A 22,970-nucleotide genomic window follows, 5' to 3' on the forward strand; every position below is an offset into this window, starting at 1 on the left:
GTTCCCACTTTCTGAATAGAACGCCACCTGAATGACTTCAGCCTTTAGCTATGGGTCTCTCCCTTCCATACAACCATGAAGGTATTGATTGATTGTCTAGTGAAAGTTAAGCAAAGATTGGTAAAGCTCTAGCTTTGGGTGTGTCTCCTAAAACTTAGTATTGATAAGAAAGAAATTAATGGCCCACCTAGAGGAAAGCACCTTTGGATCATTTAGGGGAGGATACCAGGCAGTTCATGGAACAAATGGGATACTACACAATACATCAGTATTTGTGCAGACCCTTTCAGCAACTGCTAGGCATGTTACTGTAGGCAGGGACAATGTGAACCTTCATTGTTACATAAATTATCCCATAGAGTTTGCACCATTGAATACAAAGGGAAGGGCAATAGATACTTCTCTTATGATGGAAATGTAGGAAGCTGCAGTACTTCATTACATTAGGTCCCCTTAAAACAATCCTGTGTTATTTAACATTGTACTAGAAACACTAGCAGTAGCAATTAGAGAAGAAAAAGAAATTGAAGGTATTAAAATTGACAATGTAGAGACCAACCTATCACTCTTTGCAGATGATATGATGGTCGACGTAAAGAATTCTAGAGCATCAACTAAAAAGCTAGAGGAAATAATCAACAATTTTAGCAAAGTTGCAGGATACAAAATAAAACCACACAAGTCATCACCATTTCTATTTATCTCCAACACATCTCAGCAGCAAAAATTAGAAAGAGAAATTCCTTTTAAAATCACCCTAGACAATATAAAATACTTAGGAATCTTTTTGCTGAGATAAACACAGAAACTATATGAACACAACTACAAAACACTTTCCACACAATTAAAACTAGATCTAAATAATTGGATAAACATTAACTGCTCATGGGTAGGATGAGCTAACATAATAAAATAACCATCCTACCCAAACTGATTTACTTATTTAGTGCCATACCCATCGAACTACCAAAAAACTTTTTTACTGAATTAGGAAAAAAACTTAACAAAGTTCATTTGGAAGAACAAAAGATCAAGCATATCCAGGAAAATAATGAAAACAAATGCAAAGGAAGGGGGCCTTGCAGTACCAGATCTCAAACTTTACTATAAAGCAGTGGTCATCAATACAATATGGCACTGGCTAAGAGACAGAAAGGAGTATCGGTGGAATAGACTTGGGGTAAGTGACCTCAGCAAGATAGTCTATGACAAGCCCAAAGATCCCAGCTTTGGGGACAAAAATCTACTATTTGATAAAAACTGCTGGGAAAATTGGAAGACAGTGTGGGAGAGATTAGGTTTGGATCAATACCTCATACCCTTCACAAAGATAAACTCAGAATGGGTGAAAGACTTGAACATAAAGAAGGAAACGATAAGTAAATTATGTGAATACAGAATAGTATACATATCAGATGTTTGGGAAAGGAAAGATTTTTCAAACCAAGCAAGACTTAGAAAAAGTCACAAAATGTAAAATAAATAATTTTGATTACATCAAATTAAAAAGTTTTTGTACAAACAAAACCAATGTAACCAAAATTGGAAGGGAAGTAACAAATTGGGAAACAATCTTCATAACGAAAACCTCTGACAAAGGTCTAATTACTCAAATTTACAAAGAGCTAAATCAATTATACAAAAAATCTAGCCATTCTCCAATTGATAAATGGGCAAGGAACATGAATAGGCAATTTTCAGTCAAAGAAATCAAAACTAATAAGCACATGAAAAAGGGTTCTAAATCTCTTATAATCAGAGAGATGCAAATCAAAATAACTCTGAGGTATCACCTCACACCTAGCAGATTGGCTAACATGACAGCAAAGGAAAGTAATGAATTCTGGAGGGGATGTGGCAAAGTAGGGACATTAATTCATTGCTGGTGGAGTTGTGAATTGATCCAACCATTCTGGAGGGCAATTTGGAACTATGCCTAAAGGACGCTAAAAGACTATCTGCCCTTTGACCCAGCCATAGCACTGCTGGGTTTGTTCCCCAAAGACATAATAAGGAAAAAGACTTGTACAAGAATATTCATAGCTGCACTCTTTGTGGTGGCAAAAAACTGGAAAATGAGGGGATGCCCATCAATTGGAGAATGGCTGAACAAATTGTGGTATATGTTGGTGATGGAATACTACTGTGCTAAAAGGAATAATAAAGTGGAGGAATTCCATGGGAACTGGAAGGACCTCCAGGAATTGATGCAGAGTGAAAGGAGCAGAACCAGGAGAACATTGTACACACAGACTGATACACTATGGTACAATCAAATGTAATCGACTTCTCCATTAGTGGCAGTGCAGTGATCCTGAACAACACCGAGGGATTTACGAGAAAGAACACTACCCACATTCAGAGGAAAAACTGTGGGAGTAAAAACACCGAAGAAAAACAACTACATGGGTCGAGGGGATATGATTGGGGATATAGACTCTAAATGAACATCCTAGTGCAAACATCAACAACATGGAAATGGGTTCTGATCAAGTACACATGTAATACCCAGTGAAATTGCATGTGGGCTATGGGAAAGGGGGGGAGGGGATGGAGGAATAGAAAATGATTTTTGAAACCAAGGAATGATGTTCTAAATTGACCAAATAAAATTAAAATCATCAAAAAACAAAACAAATAAAAAACAACCCTGTGTTGCCTGTGAAGAAGGCAGATCATACCTGGTAGTCACAGAGGGCTACAGGGACCTAAACAAAGTTGTCAGCTCTACAGCTATTCCTGAATTTATCAATGTAAGCCAGGCAGCCCAGGCCCAGAGTGAACTAAATGAGGCTATCAACCTTGCTATGCTCTTTTCTCTCTTCCTATGGCTGAGACTAGTCAGAAATAGTTTACTTTCATTTAGAAAGAAGTTCAGTATATCTTAACCATCCTTCCTTAGTGATTCTTGAACACCTTCATCCTGTCACATTATAGTGGAAGAGGCCACCCTTCCTAGGAGGATTAGAGATTCAGCCCTTCCCTAGATAGCCTAAGACATTTCTAATTGGTGAATACCTAATGAGGAAGTGGGCTTAATAATTTACAGCCCCTCCATAATGATGATGGAAAATCATATTCCTAATCATAGGATTCTAATATCTAGATGAAGAAATCAGTTTACAACTGGTTAAGCATGACTTCCTTCAATTCATTTAAATGTAGGATGCAAAAATGCTGTCCTGTTGCCTAATCTAGTTCTTGTTTATTAGACTAAATGGGACTCATAATCTCAAGATCCATCATCTCAATTTTAGAAGCTGCTTTGAGGTAGGGAATGTACAAGAATGTAAAAACAAAGGAATGAGGAAAGAGACTTGAAGCACAGATCAAGCCTCAATTATAAAATTATATAGAACATTATTTAGAAATGTTTTAAAAATGATACAGCATTAGAAATAAACCTTCTTACTATACTGCTTTGGAAGAACAACTTCTTGAGTCTAACTGGCCCCTAGTTACTTCTGAACAAATGCCACAAGATCATATAGAATTGCCTATCATGGGTTGAATGATTCTAGATGGTTCTTTGATAGGTGGAGCAAGGAGTAAGATGAACAAGATATGAAAAACACAGAAGCCTTCATTAGAAATCATGATTGTGTTAGATTTATATGGTTGGACTGATTATATTTAATTGGTAGTCACTAGGGATTTAATTTCTAAATCCCAAAATGAATTACTAAAGTAAAATGGAATTTATTGTAGTTTTATTTACAATAGAGGGAAGGTATTAATGAATGAGATAAAGGGAGAGAGTGAGAGAGCTCTGCTTCCTCAGAACCAGGTAGAAATTTTAAGGTCCTAATCAGGGAAATGAGTCTCAAGATGATGGGCCTTTCTCAGAGGTTCACACCTCCAGAAAGGCAGGGAAACTAAGTCAGCCTTTCACTCACCATGGTGACTGTCTAAAAGGAGAGCTTTTTAGTCTTCATCTTAGGTCTCCTGCACGAGCTCCTCCAGGAGTCCAGTTCCACAGCCAAGTCTGAGTGTCTGTCTTCCAGTCTCTCCTCAAGTGTCTGTCTTCCAGTCTCTCCTCCAAGTGACTCCTCTTTACTCCAAGCTCGAGAGAGCTTTGAGCGATGGGGTAGAAAAGATCTTCATTTTCATTAGTTTCTGGGCATTGATCTGGTCAAATCATCTGGAGCCTGAAAAGCACAGGATTAGACAACCAAAGACTCTCCTTTAGTGTTAGGATCAAAAAATGAATTATGCCAATGTCTCATTATTCATATAGTTGTTTGTGGGTATGTCAGCACCCATTAGAGACATATGCTAAACAACCTGGTTGGAACCATGAGAAGAGTAGCAGAGGTTGGAGAGTGGGTGCAAGTGTCAATTTGGAAATTCAAGTTGTAATGCTGTTGTACTAGGCATAGGACCAAATGTTCCCTCTCAACAAGGACAAGCCAGCTATTGACAACCTAAATGATCTCCAACCTGTCCTCAAGTAGTAATATCTTACTCTTCTCAGGGTAAGAAGGTTGATCATTAAAATGCATCTGACTTCCTGCCAGATATCTAACCTCTCTGAAATCACACTGATGATAATTTAATGCTACTCTGGAAAGAGAAGGGTTCCCTTTTCCAGCAGTTCCTTGGATGCCTAGGAGGGCATCATTGGTAAAAAGGAACTGTTTTTGGAAATGGTTCTGTCAGGTCCTCTCTGAACCTTTTTAATTCCTTCTCCAGCACAAAGCTGCCTTAGCATATTGAGATATTTGCCTTCACAGAGAGTTCTGTTTACCTTAAAGATGTAGCTCAGGTACCCCTAAATTGACTTCCTTTCATTTGTAATGTTTCAGGAAACTACTGAAGAAAGCCTTGGGGGACAAAGAGGTAATATTGTTGAAAACTATTTTGATTTCTAATAGCATGAGAGAGTTGAAATTATTGCTACATATCTATGGTAAATGTGTATTTACTTGAACCAAAAGAGATTGTTTAGTTGGCTTGGTGGTAGTTCTATGTCATTGGATGGGGGTGAGCAATAATCCTTATTTAAACACTGTGGGAGATGGAAGCCATCCTTTCAAATGGGGTCTCTAAGAGGGCAAGGATTTTGTATTAATCCCTGGATGTAGCTTTCAGGAGGAGGAGATTTGGCAGGTGGACCAGAGAATACTGAATAGATGGTAGTACAGGGAGACCCTCAATATCAACTTAGAGCTCTTAAAACTCAGTATAGATTGCATCAAAGTGGTTTATGACCATTTAGTCTCTTTACACAGATGACCCTGATATAGGATAAAGCATTATTGAATGTGCCAGCAGTGTCCATGGGGAAGCCCTGATCTAAATGATCCTCCTTATCATCACCACTTCACATCAAGCAAAACATCTACAACTATACTAGAGTTGTTATCATCTGTACTGTGGTTCTGATATTCTTGGTGTTTCTCTGATTCATCATCACCACTTTGCATTTGGAGTCCTATTGTGAACTTCAAAGATTTGGCATCAATCATCACACAGAGCAGGCTGTGATATGTTGAGACAGTCATTCTGAAGGAGGAAGGAAAGGCTTAGTCAAACTTCTGGCTTTTGCATACCTTCATATTTTTGTTCTGTTTATTTTCCTTTCTTTCTCCTTAGTATTGCTCAAACAAGAAGGACTATCCTGTAAATAACTTAAGACTTAGTACTTCCATTGGGAATGGGAAAAGCTTAGACTGCATGTTTATGTTTTGATTGATTCCCCCCACCCTTTCCTTCCCTTAGTACTATCTATATTGGAAGATTGTCTAGTCATTAAGTGGTAGAAAGTCCTCTAGAAGATTATTAGGATTCTGCAGATAATAGCTGGTATTTGATGAGACCAATGGCTTCCTGATGTATCTTCCATGTTTCCTGAGAAAACTTTCCTTGTACAAGCTGATTGGCTTCAGCCTCCTGGATATAGCTCCTGGTCTGGCAGCACAAAAAGTCACAGCAATATTTATTTTGTGCCTCTCAGACTTGATAGATGTCTGAGACTATATCGATGATGAATATTGTTCCCCTGATGAATTCCTGATGAATATTGTTTCCCTATGGAGACTGGAGATGATGGGGATCATGTCTAAAAATCCTAAGTGCCATTGCATCCTTGATGTATATCCTTGGCATATTAGGGGAAATATGTATGGAAATATGGGCTGGATGCAATACTCATTCAAATCTGTGATTGCTGGTTCCCTATTGCTCAGTCTCCTGAGCTCTCAAAACTCCCAAAGTCAGTCATTCCATTCTCTTTCCCAAATGCTAAGGGCAAAAGATTTACTGATATCCCCTAAGAACTAAGGCAAAAGAAGAAGTAACTGCACTTGACTGGTCTTCATGAATGATTCTGCAGTCCAAGGAGCTCCTCTCCATCACGTGCTTAGCCAACTGGAATGAATTACAGAATCTACTCCTATTCCACTGTCTCTTCAAGATAATTCTTTTCTTCATTATTATAATTCTCCCAGATGCAAGCTGTTTGGCATCTTCCATATGGAGAGGTGTATTTGCTGGAATATTGTTAAGAAAGAAAAAAAAAGAAAAGAAACATATGACAAAAACAGAGATTTCTAGTCAAGATGACTGCTTGAATAGGAGTGTAGCAACCCAGCTCCCACATACTGACTCCATTAAAAATTCCCACATTCATAGTAAACTGAATAATTGTCAAGAAATTAAGTGAGAAACTACAGTGAGTGATATCTTCCACATTAGAATTGTTTTTCCCAAAATCAGACAGAGTCCCTGCCAACAAAGCTAATTTTAGCATCAGGTAGCTTCTTAAGAGAGTCAGGTATAGGTGTGGTCTACAGTTCTTTTTGTCTGAAGGCAGCAAGAGTAAAGGACTCCTCTCAGAAAACCCCAAGGTAATCCTAAAGACCCAGAATAAGATCCAGAAAGCCAATGGAAATAGTTTTGGAAGGAACCCTTAAAATTTTTGCTGGACCAGTATTATTTTGTACTCCTCAGACCTGGAAAGTCCGGACTCAGGAGCTCTAAATCCTTTAATGCTCTATCATGAGGTGAAAGATAGAGTCTTAAAGATTCAAAACTCTGAATTTCACCTGAGACTAAAATCTCAATGGATATAGGCAAATACAAGTACTCAGGGAATTCAAGATAAAACCACCCAAAGACTACCATAAGTATAGCAGGGAATAGAACCTGGGCCTGGCTTAAAACAAGGGGGGAGGGGCTTGATTTAAGAACTAAAGTTGCATAGCTGAATATATACAAGAGAGCATGATTCACTATAAAATTTGTGCAAATTCAACTCCATAAAACGTGCAAACAAGATGCAAAGGACAAAAGGAATTTCCACTTAGTTCTTATGGAAAAATTTTTGTCCTTTGAGTCAAAAAAGTATTGGAATGCATTATTCCAAGAGTCAGAAGATAGAGAATTACCACTAAAAATAGCTTAACTTAAAAAGAGAAAAATGGATTTTTAATGGAATAGTGGGCTTTCAAGCATTTCTGATGAAAAGACCTGAGCTAGATAGGAATTTTGAAATATAAACACAAAAATCTAGATAAATAGAGAATGATAAATTTATTTGAGCAATTATGAGGAGCCATAGTATGATAAATTGCCAACGTTCTAATGAAAGAGAAAAAACATATAGCCTTCAACACCTTACTGTCTTCAAAGAGTATTGAGGGAGTCAAGGAAAAAAAACATGAGGAGGTTGGATTGATTTTGTTCTGATGTTTTTTTAAGAGGAGGAAGAGAAAGGAGCTTAAAAAGGGATATACTAGACACGACTAGGAGAAGGGGGTAGTACTTGTCAATTTTCAAAAGTAATATATGTGAGAAAAAGAATATACATACATGGAAAAAGGGATTGGAGAGTGGGCATGAGTGAGATGAAAAATGATGACAAGTGCCCCACTGTAAAGGCCAGAATGTAAGGGGTTAAAGTTAAAGGGTTGGACTAAATTTGTCAGTGTGGTCGCCAGTAATTAATTAATTCCAAATGATTTTTTAGCAATTTATTTATAAAATATAGAAAGGGCAAAAGTAGAGAAATGAGAAAGAGGGCAGAGTACTAAATATAGTTTAACAAACTAGAATATTTTGTTCAAGTCCTGGCATTACTTTAGCAGGGCTCCAGAAGCCCCAGCCAGAGTGACTAGGGGTGAATTAAACAAGGGTTTTAGTCACCAGAAAATGAGCCCCTCTGGAAACTAGTGCCTCTCAGAACAGACCAGAGAAAGGAGTCAGCATTTCTCACTCATCCACATGGTAGTCCTAATAGAAGCAGTCCTCTTCCGGAGCTCCTCCAAGGTTAAGTTGAAGGAGAAAGACTTCCTCACAAAGTTCTTGGCATTTTCATCGCTTCCTGTGCTTTCCTTCTAGTTTATGTGGACTACTAAAGCTTTGCTTAGGACTGCCCAGGGGGCAGTCAGTGGGTTCTGATTCATCACCCACTTTCACACAGGTGGGTCACAGACCTCCCCCACTTACAGTTAAGTGATGTATATATGCTTCTGGTGATTAAATCTAAAAAATGGGCAGGGGAGAATTAATCCCATTTTCACACCACTCAAAAATGATAATTATCCCACTCACTCAAACAAAACCTAGGATCAGAAGGTAGGAGTAAAATGAGGCAGTTGTTTATTCACTTCAGGAAAGAGAGCACTTCAGTGATGGGCTAAGAAGTGCAAACTGACTAGGCAACAAACGGGAAATATATACAAGTTCCCAACTTTCAAGACAAGAACAACCTGAAAGATAGAGAACATAGTGGGCACTGGGGTAAGAGAGAGCACAAGAGATTACAAAAAGGAGTAAGGAATAAGCCAACAGCAAACTCACTCCTCTCCCAATATCTACTCTGCCAAGTTCTGAACCTGGGCTCAAGCCAACATCAAGACCCTGAGATCCAGTGGCCCAACCCCAACACATATTCCTTAATGTTCCAAGCAAACCTGCTGTGAGGTCCAGAATTCCAGAACAGGCCAATCAGTGCTGTTCAGTTTGATCTGTGTGGGCCTAGGACAAAGCCAAGAGTCATAACCCAGGCTTGTGGTGGAGACATTGATCCTAGTTTGGAGCTTTTGGTAAACCAGAAGCTGAGTGCCCTGGTCCCAGGCAGGGATAGTCCCCAGGGATCTCAAAAGCTCAAGGCAGAGCCCCAAGGCAGGGCTGTCGGCTATGAACTGTGTGCCTGAGCTGATCAAGCCTAGAGTAAGACTAAAAGTCTATATCCAAGCCTCAGGCTAGAATTTGAGCTATCAGCAGTTTCAGGGCTTAATTAAATCAGCTGTAGGAGGTTTCTCTCAGAGGTCTCAGCCCACAGGCTACCATACCATCTTAGAAGAACTGAAACTAGCAGAAACCCAGAAATAAGCCTAAGGGTAGCATCAATGTAGGACTGAAGTTCAAGATGGTGCCCTAACCTCCCAGAGAACAGAGTCTACCTTTATTAAGGATGGGAAAATTAGCAAAAATTAAAAAAAAAAAACAACTATAGAGAATTTTTATGGAAACAAAGTGTAAGGCACAGACACAGAAGAGGACAACGAGAGCAAAACAAACACAAAGTCCAAAATAAAAATATTAATTTTTCTAGAATAGCTCAAAAAGTATTTAAAAAATCAAGAGAAAAGGAAGAAGAGGAAAAATGGGGAAGAGATATGAAAGCAATATAAGAAAATATAAGCCAATTGAAAAAAAGAGACTCAAAAGATGATAGAAGAAAATTACTCTTTAAAAATTAAAATTGGCCAACTAGAAGCTAAAGATTTCATGAGATATCAAGAAACAATAAAACAAAAACAAAAGAATGAAAAAAAAAACAGAAGAAAGCATGAAATATCTCATTGAAAAAACAACAGGCCTGGAAAATAGATATAGGAGAGAAAATTTAAGAATTAATAGGACTACCTGAAAGCCATGATCAGAAAAAAAAAAATTAAAAGCCTGGACATCATAATATAAGAAATTATCAAAGAAAACTGCCCAGACATTCCTGAGTAGGAGAATAAAATGGAAATTGAAAGATTCTGCAGATTGCCTCCAGAAAGAAATCCTCAAAGGACAACTTCCAAGAATATAATAGCTAAATTCAAGAGCCCCCCAGGTCAAGAAAAAAATATTGCAAGTAGCCAGAAAGAAACAATTTAGATACCATGGAACTACAATCAGGATCACACAGGATTTAGTAGCTTCCACATTAAAGGATTGGAAGGAATGGAATATGATACTCAGGAAGGTGAAAGATCTAGTTTTACAACCTAGAATCACCTAGCCAGAAAAAAATGAGTATATACTTTCAGGGGAGAAAAATGGTCATTCAATAAAATAGAAGATCTCTAAGCATTCCTGAGGAAAAGACAAGACCTAAACATAAAATCTGAAGTCCAAACATAAGACCTAAGCCTAAAAAGCCAAATAAGAAAGAGAAATGTTAAGGTACTCAGTACAGTCAGACTGCATATATTCCTAAATGGAAAGGGAATATTTATAATTCTTTAAAATTCTTATTAGTAGTATAACAATTAGAAGGAGTATACTCAGTGTAGGGAAGTAAGCTTATTAGGATGATATGATATGCAAAAAATCAAGGAGTGAAAAAGAGGATTGCACTGAGAGAAAAGGGAAGGGAGAATGGAATGGGGTAAATTATATAACATAAAGAAGTGTGGGAAACTATTACAGTGGAGGGGAAGATGACAGTGGTGATGGGCAATGCTTAAACTTTATTTTTATTGTAACTACCTCAGAGAGGGAATAACAGTTATACTCATTGGGGTATAGAATCCTATCTTGCCCTATAGAGAAGTAGGAGGGGGACTAAGATAAGGGAAGATATTGGTGATAGAAGGGAGGAGGAAGTGTGGTGAAGGAGGGGTGGTGATTAAAAAGTCAAACATTGGTGAGGAGGAACAGAGTAAAAGGAAAAATAGCAAGATCAAAAGGGGAAAATGAGATGGAGGGGAATACACAGTTAGTAATCATAAAAGTGAATGTGAATGGGATAAACTCACCCATAAAATGGAAGCTGATAGCAAAGTGGATTAAAAACCAGAATCAGACTATATGTTGTTTACAAGAAACACAGTTGAGGCAGAATGACACACATAGAGTAAAGGTAAGGGGTGGAGAAGAACTGATTGTGCATCATCTAAAATTAAAAAAAAGCAGGAGTAGCAATCATGATCTCAGACAAAGCTAAAGCAAAAATAGATCTGATTAAATGAGATAAGGAAGGAAATTATATCTTGCTAAAAGGTACTATAAACAATGAAGTCATATCAATACTAAACATATATGCACCAAATGGTATAGCCCCTAATTTTTAAAAGAGAAATTAAGTGATCTTCAGGAATAAATAGACAATAAAACAATACTAGTGAGGGACTTCAACTTCCCCCTTTCAGATCTAGATAAATTAAACCAAAAAAAGAAAAAAGAAAAAAAGAAAGAAGTAAAGGAAGTGAATAAAATCTTAGAATAGTTGGAACTAATAGATCTCTGGAGATCTGGCAATAGAAAGGGATATACCTTCTTTCCTGCAGTACAAGGCTCCTACCCAAAAACTGACCATTTATTAAGGCATAAAAATTTCACAACCAAATGAAGAAAACTAGCAATAATAAATGCATCCTATTCAAATCCTAATGCAACAAAATATAATCAATAAAGCTCCATGGAAAGATAAATCAAAAAATTAATTGGGGACAAAATAATTTAATGCTAAAAAAGAGTGGGTCAAAGAACAAATTATAGAAACAATCAATAATTTTATTAATGAGAATGACAATGAGGAGACAATATATAAAATTTATGGGATATAGCCAAAACAGTACGTGGGGGGAAATTTATATCTTTAAAAACTTACATCAATGAAAAAAGAGAAAATGAACATCAATGAACTGGGCTTGCAACTAAAAAACCTAGAAAAAACAAATGAAAATCCTTATTTAAAGACTAAATTGGAAATCCTAAAATTTAAAGAAGAAATTAACAAAATTGAAAGTAAAAGAACCACTTAATTAATAGAAAGAAATCAAATAGGAAAATCAAATAATAAGTATCAAAAATGAAAAGGGTGAACATCACCAATGAAGAGAAAATTAAAGCAATCTTTGGGAGGCATTTTGCCCAATTATATGCCAATAAATATGACAATTTAAGGGAAATAGATGAAATATTTACCAAAAAAAAAAATTGCCCGGGTTGCAAAATAGGAAGTAGAATCCTTAAATAATCCCATATCAGAAAAAGAAATTGAATAGGTCATCATTTAACTCCCTAAGAAAAAATTCCCAGGGCCAAATGGATTCATAAGTGAATTTTATCAAACATTTAAAGAGCAATTAATCCCAATACTATATAAACTATTTGAGAAAATACACAGAGAAGGAATCTTCCCAAATTCTTTTTATGAAATTAATATGGTACTGTTACCTAGGCCAAGAAGAACAAAAACAGAGAAAGAAAAATATATGCCAATTTCACTAATGAATATAGATGCAAAAATTTTAAATAAGATACCAGCAAGGAGAATATAGCAATATATAACAAAGATCATTCACTATGACCAGGCAGGATTTGCAACAAGAATGCAGGGTTGCCTTAATATTAGGAAAACTATTAGCATAATTGATCATATCAATAACCAAACTAACAAAAATCACATTTATCTCAATAGATGCAGAAAAAGCCTTTGACAAAATATAACACACATTCCTATTAAGAACACTAGAAAGCATGGAAATAAATGGGTCATTCCTTAAAAAAGATAAGTAGTATCTACATAAAACCTTCAGCAAGTATCATCTGCAAAGGGAAGAAGTTAGAAGTCTTCCCATTAAGATGAGGGGTGAAGCAAAGATAGCCATTATCACCACTATTATTTAATATTATACTCAAAATGCAAACTTTAGCATTAAAAAGAGAAAAAGAAATTGAATGAATTAAAGTAGGCAATGAGGAAAAGAAACTAGCATTCTTTGCAGATGATATGATGGTATACTTACAGAATCAATTTTAAAAACTGTTAAAATAATTAATAACTTTAACAAAGCTGTAGGATACAAAATAAATGCATATAAAGCACCCGCATTTCCATATATTACTAACAAAATTCAGCAGCAAGAGTTAGAAAGAGAAGTTCCATTTTAAATTGCTCTAAACAATATAAAATACCAGTTTGTGGCACATGGGGCATGGGACGCCAGTTGTTACAGGAGGTGCGGTTGTGGCCTGGTATCGGCGTTCACGCGCAGTGCAAGATGTCGATGTCACTCATCTTCAAAGGTGGTGGCAGAATTAATGTGGGTTCACCAGCTGCTTCTGACAGAGGCAGCAAGTTCTAGTTGCTTTGGTGTAATGTCAGCCCACTTCAAGTTTACTTTAGCTGATCCTTGAATCTTTTCTTTGGTCGACCTTGTTTCCTGAGTCTAGCTGACAGTTCACCGTAGAATACCTGTCTTGGTATTTGCTGTGGGTCCATGCGGATGACGTGTCCAGACCATCGTAGCTGGGCTTTGAGGACCATGACTTCGATGCTGGTGGAGTTGGCTCTGTTGAGGACTTCCTGGTTGGTGATTCGGTCCTGCCATCGGATCCTCATGATTGACCGGAGAGAGCGTTGGTGGAATTGCTCCAGCTGCTTCATGTGCTTCCGGTACAGTGTCTATGTCTCACAACCGTACAGGAGCGAGCTGAGGACCACTGCGTTGTACACTTTGAGCTTCGTCGCAGTGCTTACACCTCTGTGTTGGAGGACTTTGGAGCTCAGCTGCCTGAGTGCCTGGCTGGCCTTTTGGATCCTGGCATTGATCTCATGGTCTAGGGACCCGTCGTTGGCGATGGTGCTGCCCAGGTACTTGAAGGTGTTGACATTAGAAAGCTGCGTGCCGTCGATTGTAATGCACGGCTGGTTAGTGGGCCTCCCTGGTGCAGGTTGGAACAGCACCTCTGTTTTGCTGAGGCTGATAGTCAGGCCAAACAGTTTTGTTGCGGTGGAGAACCTGTCCACAATGGTTTGGAGATGATTTTCTTGGTGGGCCATGAGAGCATAGTCATCTGCAAAGAGAGCATCCAGGATGAGTCTCTCTGTTGTCTTTGTTTTTGCAGTCAGGCGGCGAAGATTGAATAGTGAGCCATCCAGTCTGTATTTGATGTAGACACCCAGGTCTAGATCCATCACAGCATGTCCTAATACTTGGGTGAAGCATAGGTTGAATAGTACTGGAGCGAGGACACAGCCTTATTTCACGCCATTGGAGATGTTGAAGCGATCGGAAGTCTCTCCACCAGATAGGAATTTCCCTGTCATGTCGACATGAAAGAGCTGGATCAGTTTGACGAATTTTGCTGGGCAACCGAGCTTGCTAAGGATCACATACAATGCGTCCCTGTTCACTGTGTCGAATGCCTTTGTCAGGTCTATGAAGACAATGTAGAGACTCGGGTTCTGCTCAAGGCATTTTTCCTGCATTTGCCTCACTGTGAAGACCATGTCGATGGTGCTACGATCTGGTCGGAAGCCACATTGTGATTCAGGCAGGTTCTGCTCCGACACAGATGACAGGAGTCTGTTGAGTATAACACGGGCGAGGATCTTTCCAGCAGTGGAGAGTAGTGAGATGCCTCTGTAGTTGTCACAGGCTGCTCATGAGCCTTTGTTCTTGTATAGGACTACGATGGAGGCATCTCTGAGTTCTGGGGGCATGTCTTCCTCTTCCCATATGCTGGTCAGCACTATGTGGAATGCCTGGAGCGCCTTTCCATTTAAGGCCTTGTACACCTCGGTTGGGATCCTGTCTTTACCGGGTGCCTTGCCTGCATACATTTATTCACATTATTCATATACATCACAGAGTGTTGTACAAATGTAGTAAATGATCACAGAATTCTTTGTTGTAGTAACATCACAAAAGTGTTGTTTAGGTGATTTGATAATATCCAATCAGAATGTAGAATGTCACATATGCAGAAAATTGATTGTGTGTCAAAGAAGTATGTACCTAAAAACCTATATAATAAATGAACCATGTCACTATGGCAGAGCACTGTGTGGGTCTGAACACATAGTGTTTCTCATCTCCATTACTCAACTGGATCGCCACACCTAGACAGAGATAGCCTCAGACCCTCAGAGAGACTGCTAGATGGATCTCTATAAATTGGGAAAATTTTTAAATAATAATAAATGTCTCTGATAAAGTTCTAATTTCTCAAATTTATAAAGAACTAAGTAAAATGTATAATAATATAAGTCATTGCCCACTTGATAAATGGTCAAAAGATCAGAACAATTTTCAGATAAAGAAATCAAAGCCATCAATAATCTAATGGAAATGTTCTAAATCACTCTTGATTAGAGAAATACCAATTAAAACAATGCTGATGTACCACCTCAGGTCTATCAGATTGGCCAATATAGCAGTAAAGGAAAGTGGTAAATGTTTGGGGGTGGTGGCAAAATGGGGACACTAATGCATTGTTGGTAGAGTTGTGAACTGATCCAAAAATTTTGGAGGGTAATTTGAAACTGTACCAAAAGGGCTACAAAACTATGCATACCCTTTGATCCAGTAACACCACTACTGGGTCCATATCCCAAAGAGATTACAAAAAAGTGGAAAGGACTTATTTACATAAAAATATTTATAGGTGTTTTTTTTTTGTGGTGGCAAAGAATTAGAAATTGAAGGAATGTCCATTAATTAGGGAAGGGCTGAACAAATTGTGGTATATGTTGGTAATGGAATACTATTGTGCTATAAGAAATGATAAGCAAGATGATTTCAGGAAAATCTGGAAAAATCTGTGGGAACTGATACAGAGCAAAATAAGCAGAATTGAGAGAACATTGCACATAATAACAGTAATACTGAATGATCAATATCTGTGAAAACGTGACTACTGTCAGCAGTGCAATGATCTGGGACAATCCTGAAAGATTTATGATGGGGAATAATGTCCACCTTCAAAGAAATAACTGTTGGAGTCATATTTAACATCAGTGTATTTATGGTTTTATTTGGGGGGTTTTGGTTATGTATGAGTGTGATCTTACAACAATGACAAATATGGAAGTGCGCTTTGCATTAAAATAAAAAAAAATGAATGGCCGAACACATTGCATATGAATATAATATTATTGTGCTAGAAAAAAGACAAAAGATACTATTTTAGATAATCCTGGATTTTATGAATTAATAAAGGTTGAAATGAACAGAAAAATTCATTCAAGTTCAACATTATAAAGAAAAACAACTTTGAAACTTCAGAACTCTGTTTAAAGAATTATGCAACCATATTTCCAGAGGACCTATGATAGGGCATGTTACTAATGACACAGAGGTGATGGACATAAGATAGAGACATTTCTGGGCATGTCTTATGTATGGATTCAATTTGCTTGACTATCCTTATTAGTTACAAGGATTTTTCCCCCTTTCTTACTCTCCACTAATTGGGGGCATGAAGGAGAAGAATGATGCAAAAAAAAAAGGTCATTGTAATATATATTTAAATATACAGAATAGAATAGAAGGAAGTTCTGAAGGAAGCACAGAAGGCAATTTTGAAAATAATGTAGAATTTTTTAAATCCTCTTTTTTTAAAGATTTTGAAATTTTGTATAGAATACTTTTTTGGTTTTTGTATGATGGAGATGTATTTTGTTTTTGCTTTTTTAGTTCAGAATAAAAGGGAAAAAAAAGAAACTTAAAAATAAAACAGTAGCAGCCAACTTTAGAAAGAAGAATCTAATACTCTTGCCTTTATGATCCCAATTAAACTAGTCTAGGCCTAGAGGGCTTGATTTACCTTGAAAGGAATCAGATTAAGGGCCTCCTCTGTTTGTATATTCTAATAAAAGGTTCTTTTGGAGGCAATTTTGAAATACTTAGCACAGTCTCTGTTTGCTAAAGTTGTTTCTTACTGTATCTGGCAAGTATATTAGGAGAGTTGCATGCTTTCCTGAGGCCAGAAAGGCACAAGGTGACATTGGGACTGGATTTGTTCGGAAGGAAAGAGGTCTTCCTCTACAAGATTCTATTCACAAGAATATAGCTAACAGGTTCTGCTATTATTAGATTAGCATGTTCAAGTAATTTCTTCTTGGTGGGGAAGTAAATCGCCATGCACATTTTATTTCCACCATGGTGCCAAAAATGAAACTTCCATGTCTTTATTTATTTGTAAGTGCCTAAAGCAAAGCAACCTAGGCCTTTTTATGAAAATTAAAAACATGTATCACCCAAACATCCCATAACACATTATTCTCATTTAAAGTCACCATACTACAACCAAAAAGTATTTGGAGTTAATTTGTGAGTGGAAGAAACTGTTTTGTTTTTTTTAATAAAAACTAAACAAACAATGTTACTGTGAAAGGACTGATAAAAGCATCTCAACTTACAAAATATATTGTGCATTGTAATAATAATATGAATAATACATATTTATATAAGGCTTTGGAGTTTACAAAGCATTTTACATATATTGTCTCATTTTATCTTCACAATAATCCTATGAGGTAAGTGCAATTATTATCCCCATTTTACAGATGATGAAACTGATCTTAAGAGAGGTTGTGACTTATCTAGGATCACAAAACTACTAAGTGTCTGAGGCAGCATTTGATTTCAGATCTTTTGCCAGGGTTATAGTTTCTCCTCTAAAATAGTATTAGAGGGCATTGATATACCCTGATACTTTTATTTGTATTTAAATCAACTCAGTGTGAAGTTATTTAATATAGCTTGGTTACTATCTTTTAAGTATTATCTTTAGCACGACTACCTGACACTGAGATTTACTCCAGTAATAATGTAGCAACATTGTTGTCCTTCTCTGTGCCAATCTTCTATATTATACTACTCTTCCATGACAGAGAACATAGAACTTAACAAATAGGTACTACATCATTTATATGTATAGGCATGTGTATATTTCAACTCTAGACACAAAAGAGAAGGGAAATGTATATTTTCATTGGTAATTTCATTAATATGCAGCAACAAAACCATTGATTTTCCAGTACAGATTGGTAGAGACTCCACCAGTTCTGACTCATTTCTTTCACTAAAATTACTAAGCTTTCACACTTGTAGATAAAAGGAAATATAAAAATTTAAGACTAGTAGTTTACCCTTTACCACAAAAATGTTCCTTTCAGATTAGTAATGGATTTCTTCATGCTCCACAAACTCCTGTGCTACATTAGTAGCATTTTGATTTGAAAAATTCTTGGTATGCCAAAAGCTGAAATATTCTTATAAATCTGTATGTAATTTCATGCATTTAAGGTCTAAAAGAAATTTGAATGAGCATAAAGAGTAACTGAACATTTGGCTAATACTTTAAGGTTTATAAAAGATTTGTTGTTCAGTTGTTTCAGTTGTGTCCAACTCTTTGTGACCACATATGAAGTTTCCTTGGCAGAAATATGAGAATAGTTTGACATTTCTTTCTCCAGGTCATTTGGCAGATAAAGAAACTGAGGGAAACAAAGTTAAGTGACTGGCTCAAGGCTAATAAGTATCTGGGACCAGATTTGAACTCAGGAAGATGAGTCTTTCTGACTTGAGGACTGGGATTCTATCTACTATGCCACCTAGTTACTTCACCATATGACAAGTGTATTCCTTTTCCTTTATTTTTATTATTTCTTCATTCTCTTTATTAAAATATTCTACTGATACTTCTTGTTTTCATTTCATTATTTCTTCTTTTTCTTCCTTTTATTATTCATTCTATCAAAATAATCTACTGATACTTGTTTTAATTGTCATTTCTTTGCCTTCCACTAGATCCAGAATGAACTCTTTCTTGAGACAGTGAAAAGCAACTGAACAAAAACATGCATCCCCTACATTGTTCTCCAAATCTTTGCCCTGAAAAGGGAGGGTTTGTTACATTATTTATTCTTCAGAGCTATCACTTACTTTACTTTTCCATTGTCATTTCCCTTCAGCCTTTCCCTTCCCCCCACCTCATCTCCCTATTCCTTTCACTATAGAATCCTAAAGAAACATTTACTCCAACTCTTTCTTTCTTCTCCTTACCTATCTATCACGTATAATGAATATTATCATCCTATTCCAGATAGCTAACTCTTTCTCTAGGTTTCTTGTTGGATTTTAAAAATTGACTTTTGAAGTTGTGTATAGAATTTTTGGAGGTATGGAATATGATTAGGGTTGGATGAAAATTAAGAAAGAAGGAATTGGCATATGTAAGGGATTTAAATCAATAATTATATTTTGAGTACCAATGGAAATTTGTGGATATGTAGAAATCTATGTAGACCTAAATTTTTGAGGAATTAATTTTTATAAAAATGTTTTTGAAAAAGATGAAGTTGGTGATATGACTTATACTATTGACTTATCCTTACAGACAATATATAATCAGAAAAATACAAAGAGGAATAAGTGAAATATACTTATTTTATGGCAGGTACTTCCATCACCATCATATCTGCTTTATAGATATGACTACCTTTTGAAATCTAAGAATAATATATATTTACCTAATTCCACTGTATAACTCATATGGGACATGTCACATTCTAATCTGTTTTATAACCATTTGCATATATATATACATATATATATCTTATTTTCTAGACTAGATTGCAAACTCCTATAACGCAGGGATTATAGCTGATTCCTCTTTGTATTCCCAACAGCATTTTCCCCAGTATTTATTACATAATAAACATTTGAATATTTTCGTAAAGACCTTTATATTCTACTTGCAACCCAAAATTTATGAAAAGTATGTGATAGTAATTCTTAATCTTTTTCTTTAATCTTAAATTATTTAAATAGTATTCCTTAGAATGATAGTTCTTTAAAATATATATTTCAAAAGAATCAAATAAGTGAATCATAAGGGGAAAAAATGAGCAGCTAGGTGGAATAGTGGATAGAGTGCCAAGTCTGGAGTCAGGATGACTCATCTTACTAATTTAAAATCTAGCCTCAGATACTTACTACCTGTGTGACTCTGGGCTTCTCACTTAACCCTGTTTGCCTCAATTTCCTCATCTGTAAAATCAACTGGAGAAGGAAAATTCCAAATGGGATCACAAAGAATAGAACATGACCAAAACAACTGAACAACTAAATATAAGGGAAAATGCTAACATTGAGTTTTGTCTATTTACCTCTTTCCATATTCTGCAGTCTAAATGTAGTAACATCAAATTTATTAATTTGGATTCATGTTACCACACCTATAACTGAGAAATACTGGAATTCATATCTTTTTAGCATTTTAAATCACTGAAAATGTTTTGCCTTGCTATTTTTTTTATTTACTTAAACATGCTACAAGATAAGGTTTATACTTTAGTGGTATTTCTCTCTATTGAGTTTAGATAATTTTAAATGAAAGAAATGTTAGGAAAAAACAAGCCTCTGGATCCATTCTGCATTATCTTGAACTGAATAACATCAAGAAAAAAGAAAGAACTTTCTGAAATAAAGAATTCTAAATTACTCATGTAAATGTTAAAAGATTGTAGAAGGCTTTATAAATAATCATGATTAATGACATGCTTTATGATTTATAATATTTTTACAATACCTCGTAAGGTATAGATAATAAAAGTATTACTATCACCATTTTATAGATGAAGAAACTCAGCCTCAGAGAGGTTAGATGATTTGATCAAGCTTAATCAGATTAGAACTCAGGTCTATTCTGATTGTCTAGTTCATTCTCTTTCCTCTACATTATATTTCCTCATCACTATATCATTCCTTATAAAAATAGTGACTCCAGGAATTAAGAAAAGTTAGTGATTCCCTACTGAGAAATCTTTTGCTCCATTGAATTCCATTTGCCTCCTAGAAAGAAAGGGGATCAGTTTCACCTTTAGATAAAGCAACATGAGCTTAAAGAAGGAAAAACTTCATTTAGCAGACAATCTTTGTCCATTTGCCCACGGAAATGAAAACTGAAACTTGGGTTTGAGTAAAACATTTTGTGACAAAGAAGAAAGTGAAACTAGAGTGATGTGGTCAATTCTTGATTTAAATGTCCATGACCAGCTGTCACAGTCTTACTTATTTGAAGTTAGAAGCTTCTGATTAAGAATTAAAATCCTATTTTAGTAGTTATGTTTAATCACAGAAAAAGTAAAACTCACTAGACTAAAGTCTTATACTAGCAGAAAGGACCAAAAAGACATTTCAGCTTATTAAAGCCCTAGCAAAGTGGATCTGAAGTTTGTATGCCATTTTTACCTTGAAAAATGAAATATAGATGTTGCCATGCTTTGCTAATACTTTTGGTAAATTGACATGTTTCTGAAGCAAAGAGATGACAAGATTTTGCATGTATGTTTCCTGCAGCGAACTATGAACCAAATGCTATTAAGCTTCAAAGAAAGTAAACATTATAGACTAATTATTGCAATTCTGATGACAGCTTCAAGGAACCAGCAGAATGATGAATAAGCAGCCTGAGTCATAGAAAAAGGAGTTTTACTTCATTGGGATTTGGGTGTATATTTCTAAAGGAATTTAGATAGAAGATTGAATTTGGAATTCAAATTGCAAAATCAGAAACTTGTTACTGCTTAGAAGGATGTTGGTACATCTAATCTGGAATTGTATGTGTAATCTAAAGTGACCAAACTGTCCTCAATGCTCCAAGGCAGAAGAATAATTGAAAGGTTTCAAGGAGTAATACATGGGACATGCTATCCTATATGCCAAGAGTATTTAAATAAGAAAAAAATGGAAAAAACCAATCACAACTTCTGCAATATGATGGCACAGATGGAATCAAATGAGTTAAAATTAATAAAATATTGACATTTTGGATCCAGAGGCCATCTTTCCTCAAGGAAAATGATCCACACATCTTTAAGTTAGCGCTGCTCAGCTTCCTCATCTGTAAAATGAAGGGGTGAGAGATGAACCCCTATAAGGCCTTGCAACTTCAAAAATTCAACGAATGACTCAATCTTCCAGTTAGAAAGATTCTCATTAATAATGTAGCCAGTTGGATTAGAGCTAGAGATTAAGGTATATGTCTTAAACTTAATAGCTAGGTGATAGTTTTGTTGTACACTGCTCTTGTTGTACCATATCTAGATTATCGTGGAATGTTCTAATGCTACATTTGGAATAATAATGATGATGATAACTGATTACATGCCACTATGAAAGTTGAAAAGAACTTAGTATATATATACATTTGATCCCCACAACAACCTGGTAATTAAGACATAAATTATATGTAAGACATAAATTATAGATATTTCCCTCTTTTGAAGATGAGGAAACTTCTTGAGGTGCCTATGCCTAAATTACTGATATTGAAAAGTGAGGCCAAGTCAGTAATGCATGTAAATGAGATATTTTTTGAAAGTTTTGGAGATGTCCATTACTACTTTCTAAATATGTCTTCATTTTCCTGTGCCTTCCAAGATTTCACAAGATTTGTCATCCAGGATTTTCTTGACCTGTTTGACAAGCAATTGGACTTTACAAATTTAGATTTGCTGTCAGACCTGAAGTTACAGACAGAGCTGATAATTTTGCCCATACTAGTAATGGTGTTAAGATTTATTTTAGCTCTAAAGACCTGCCTGAGACACTCTATTATACCTCTACTAACTAGGGCCTGAATAGTTGCTTTAAAGTTTACCAAGTGCTTCACATGTGTTATATCATTTGAATTGTATAACAAACCTACTATTATCACCATTTTACAGATGAGGAAACAGAGGGTGAGAAGATAAATGATTTGCCCAGACTCACACAATCAGTAAATGTGTGAGGCCAGGTTTGAAGTCTTCCTGATTCTAAATCTAGAGCTCTTATCCATGGTGCCACCTAGCTTCTACACTAGAGGCCTACAAGATCAGAGGACAGTGAAAAACAAGGAAATGAAAAGAGAAATAAAGATTCTACCTTTTCTGGGTAATCCTCAGAGATACATGCTAATTATCTATATAGGTGTGTGTCACTGAAAAGATGATTCATTGGACAACCTGG

General features: G+C 36.1%; 1 protein-coding gene and 1 long non-coding RNA gene across 2 annotated transcripts in view; one reads left to right on the forward strand and one right to left on the reverse strand.

Annotated features, from left to right (window-relative positions):
- ZBTB14 (zinc finger and BTB domain containing 14) overlaps positions 1-22,970 on the forward strand; it is a 59,808-nt gene that overhangs the window by 4,402 nt on the left and 32,436 nt on the right. The gene's annotated exons all lie outside the window — the stretch shown is intronic.
- The window catches only part of LOC130458386 (uncharacterized), a 41,083-nt gene continuing 21,796 nt past the window's right edge, over positions 3,684-22,970 (reverse strand). The window contains exon 2 of the long non-coding RNA XR_008917674.1: positions 3,684-4,148. This is a non-coding gene — a long non-coding RNA (uncharacterized LOC130458386). The remainder of the gene's footprint in view (positions 4,149-22,970) is intronic.

The sequence above is a fragment of the Monodelphis domestica genome, chromosome 3 (assembly GCF_027887165.1).
Source record: "Monodelphis domestica isolate mMonDom1 chromosome 3, mMonDom1.pri, whole genome shotgun sequence".
NCBI classification, from domain to species: Eukaryota; Metazoa; Chordata; class Mammalia; order Didelphimorphia; family Didelphidae; genus Monodelphis; species Monodelphis domestica.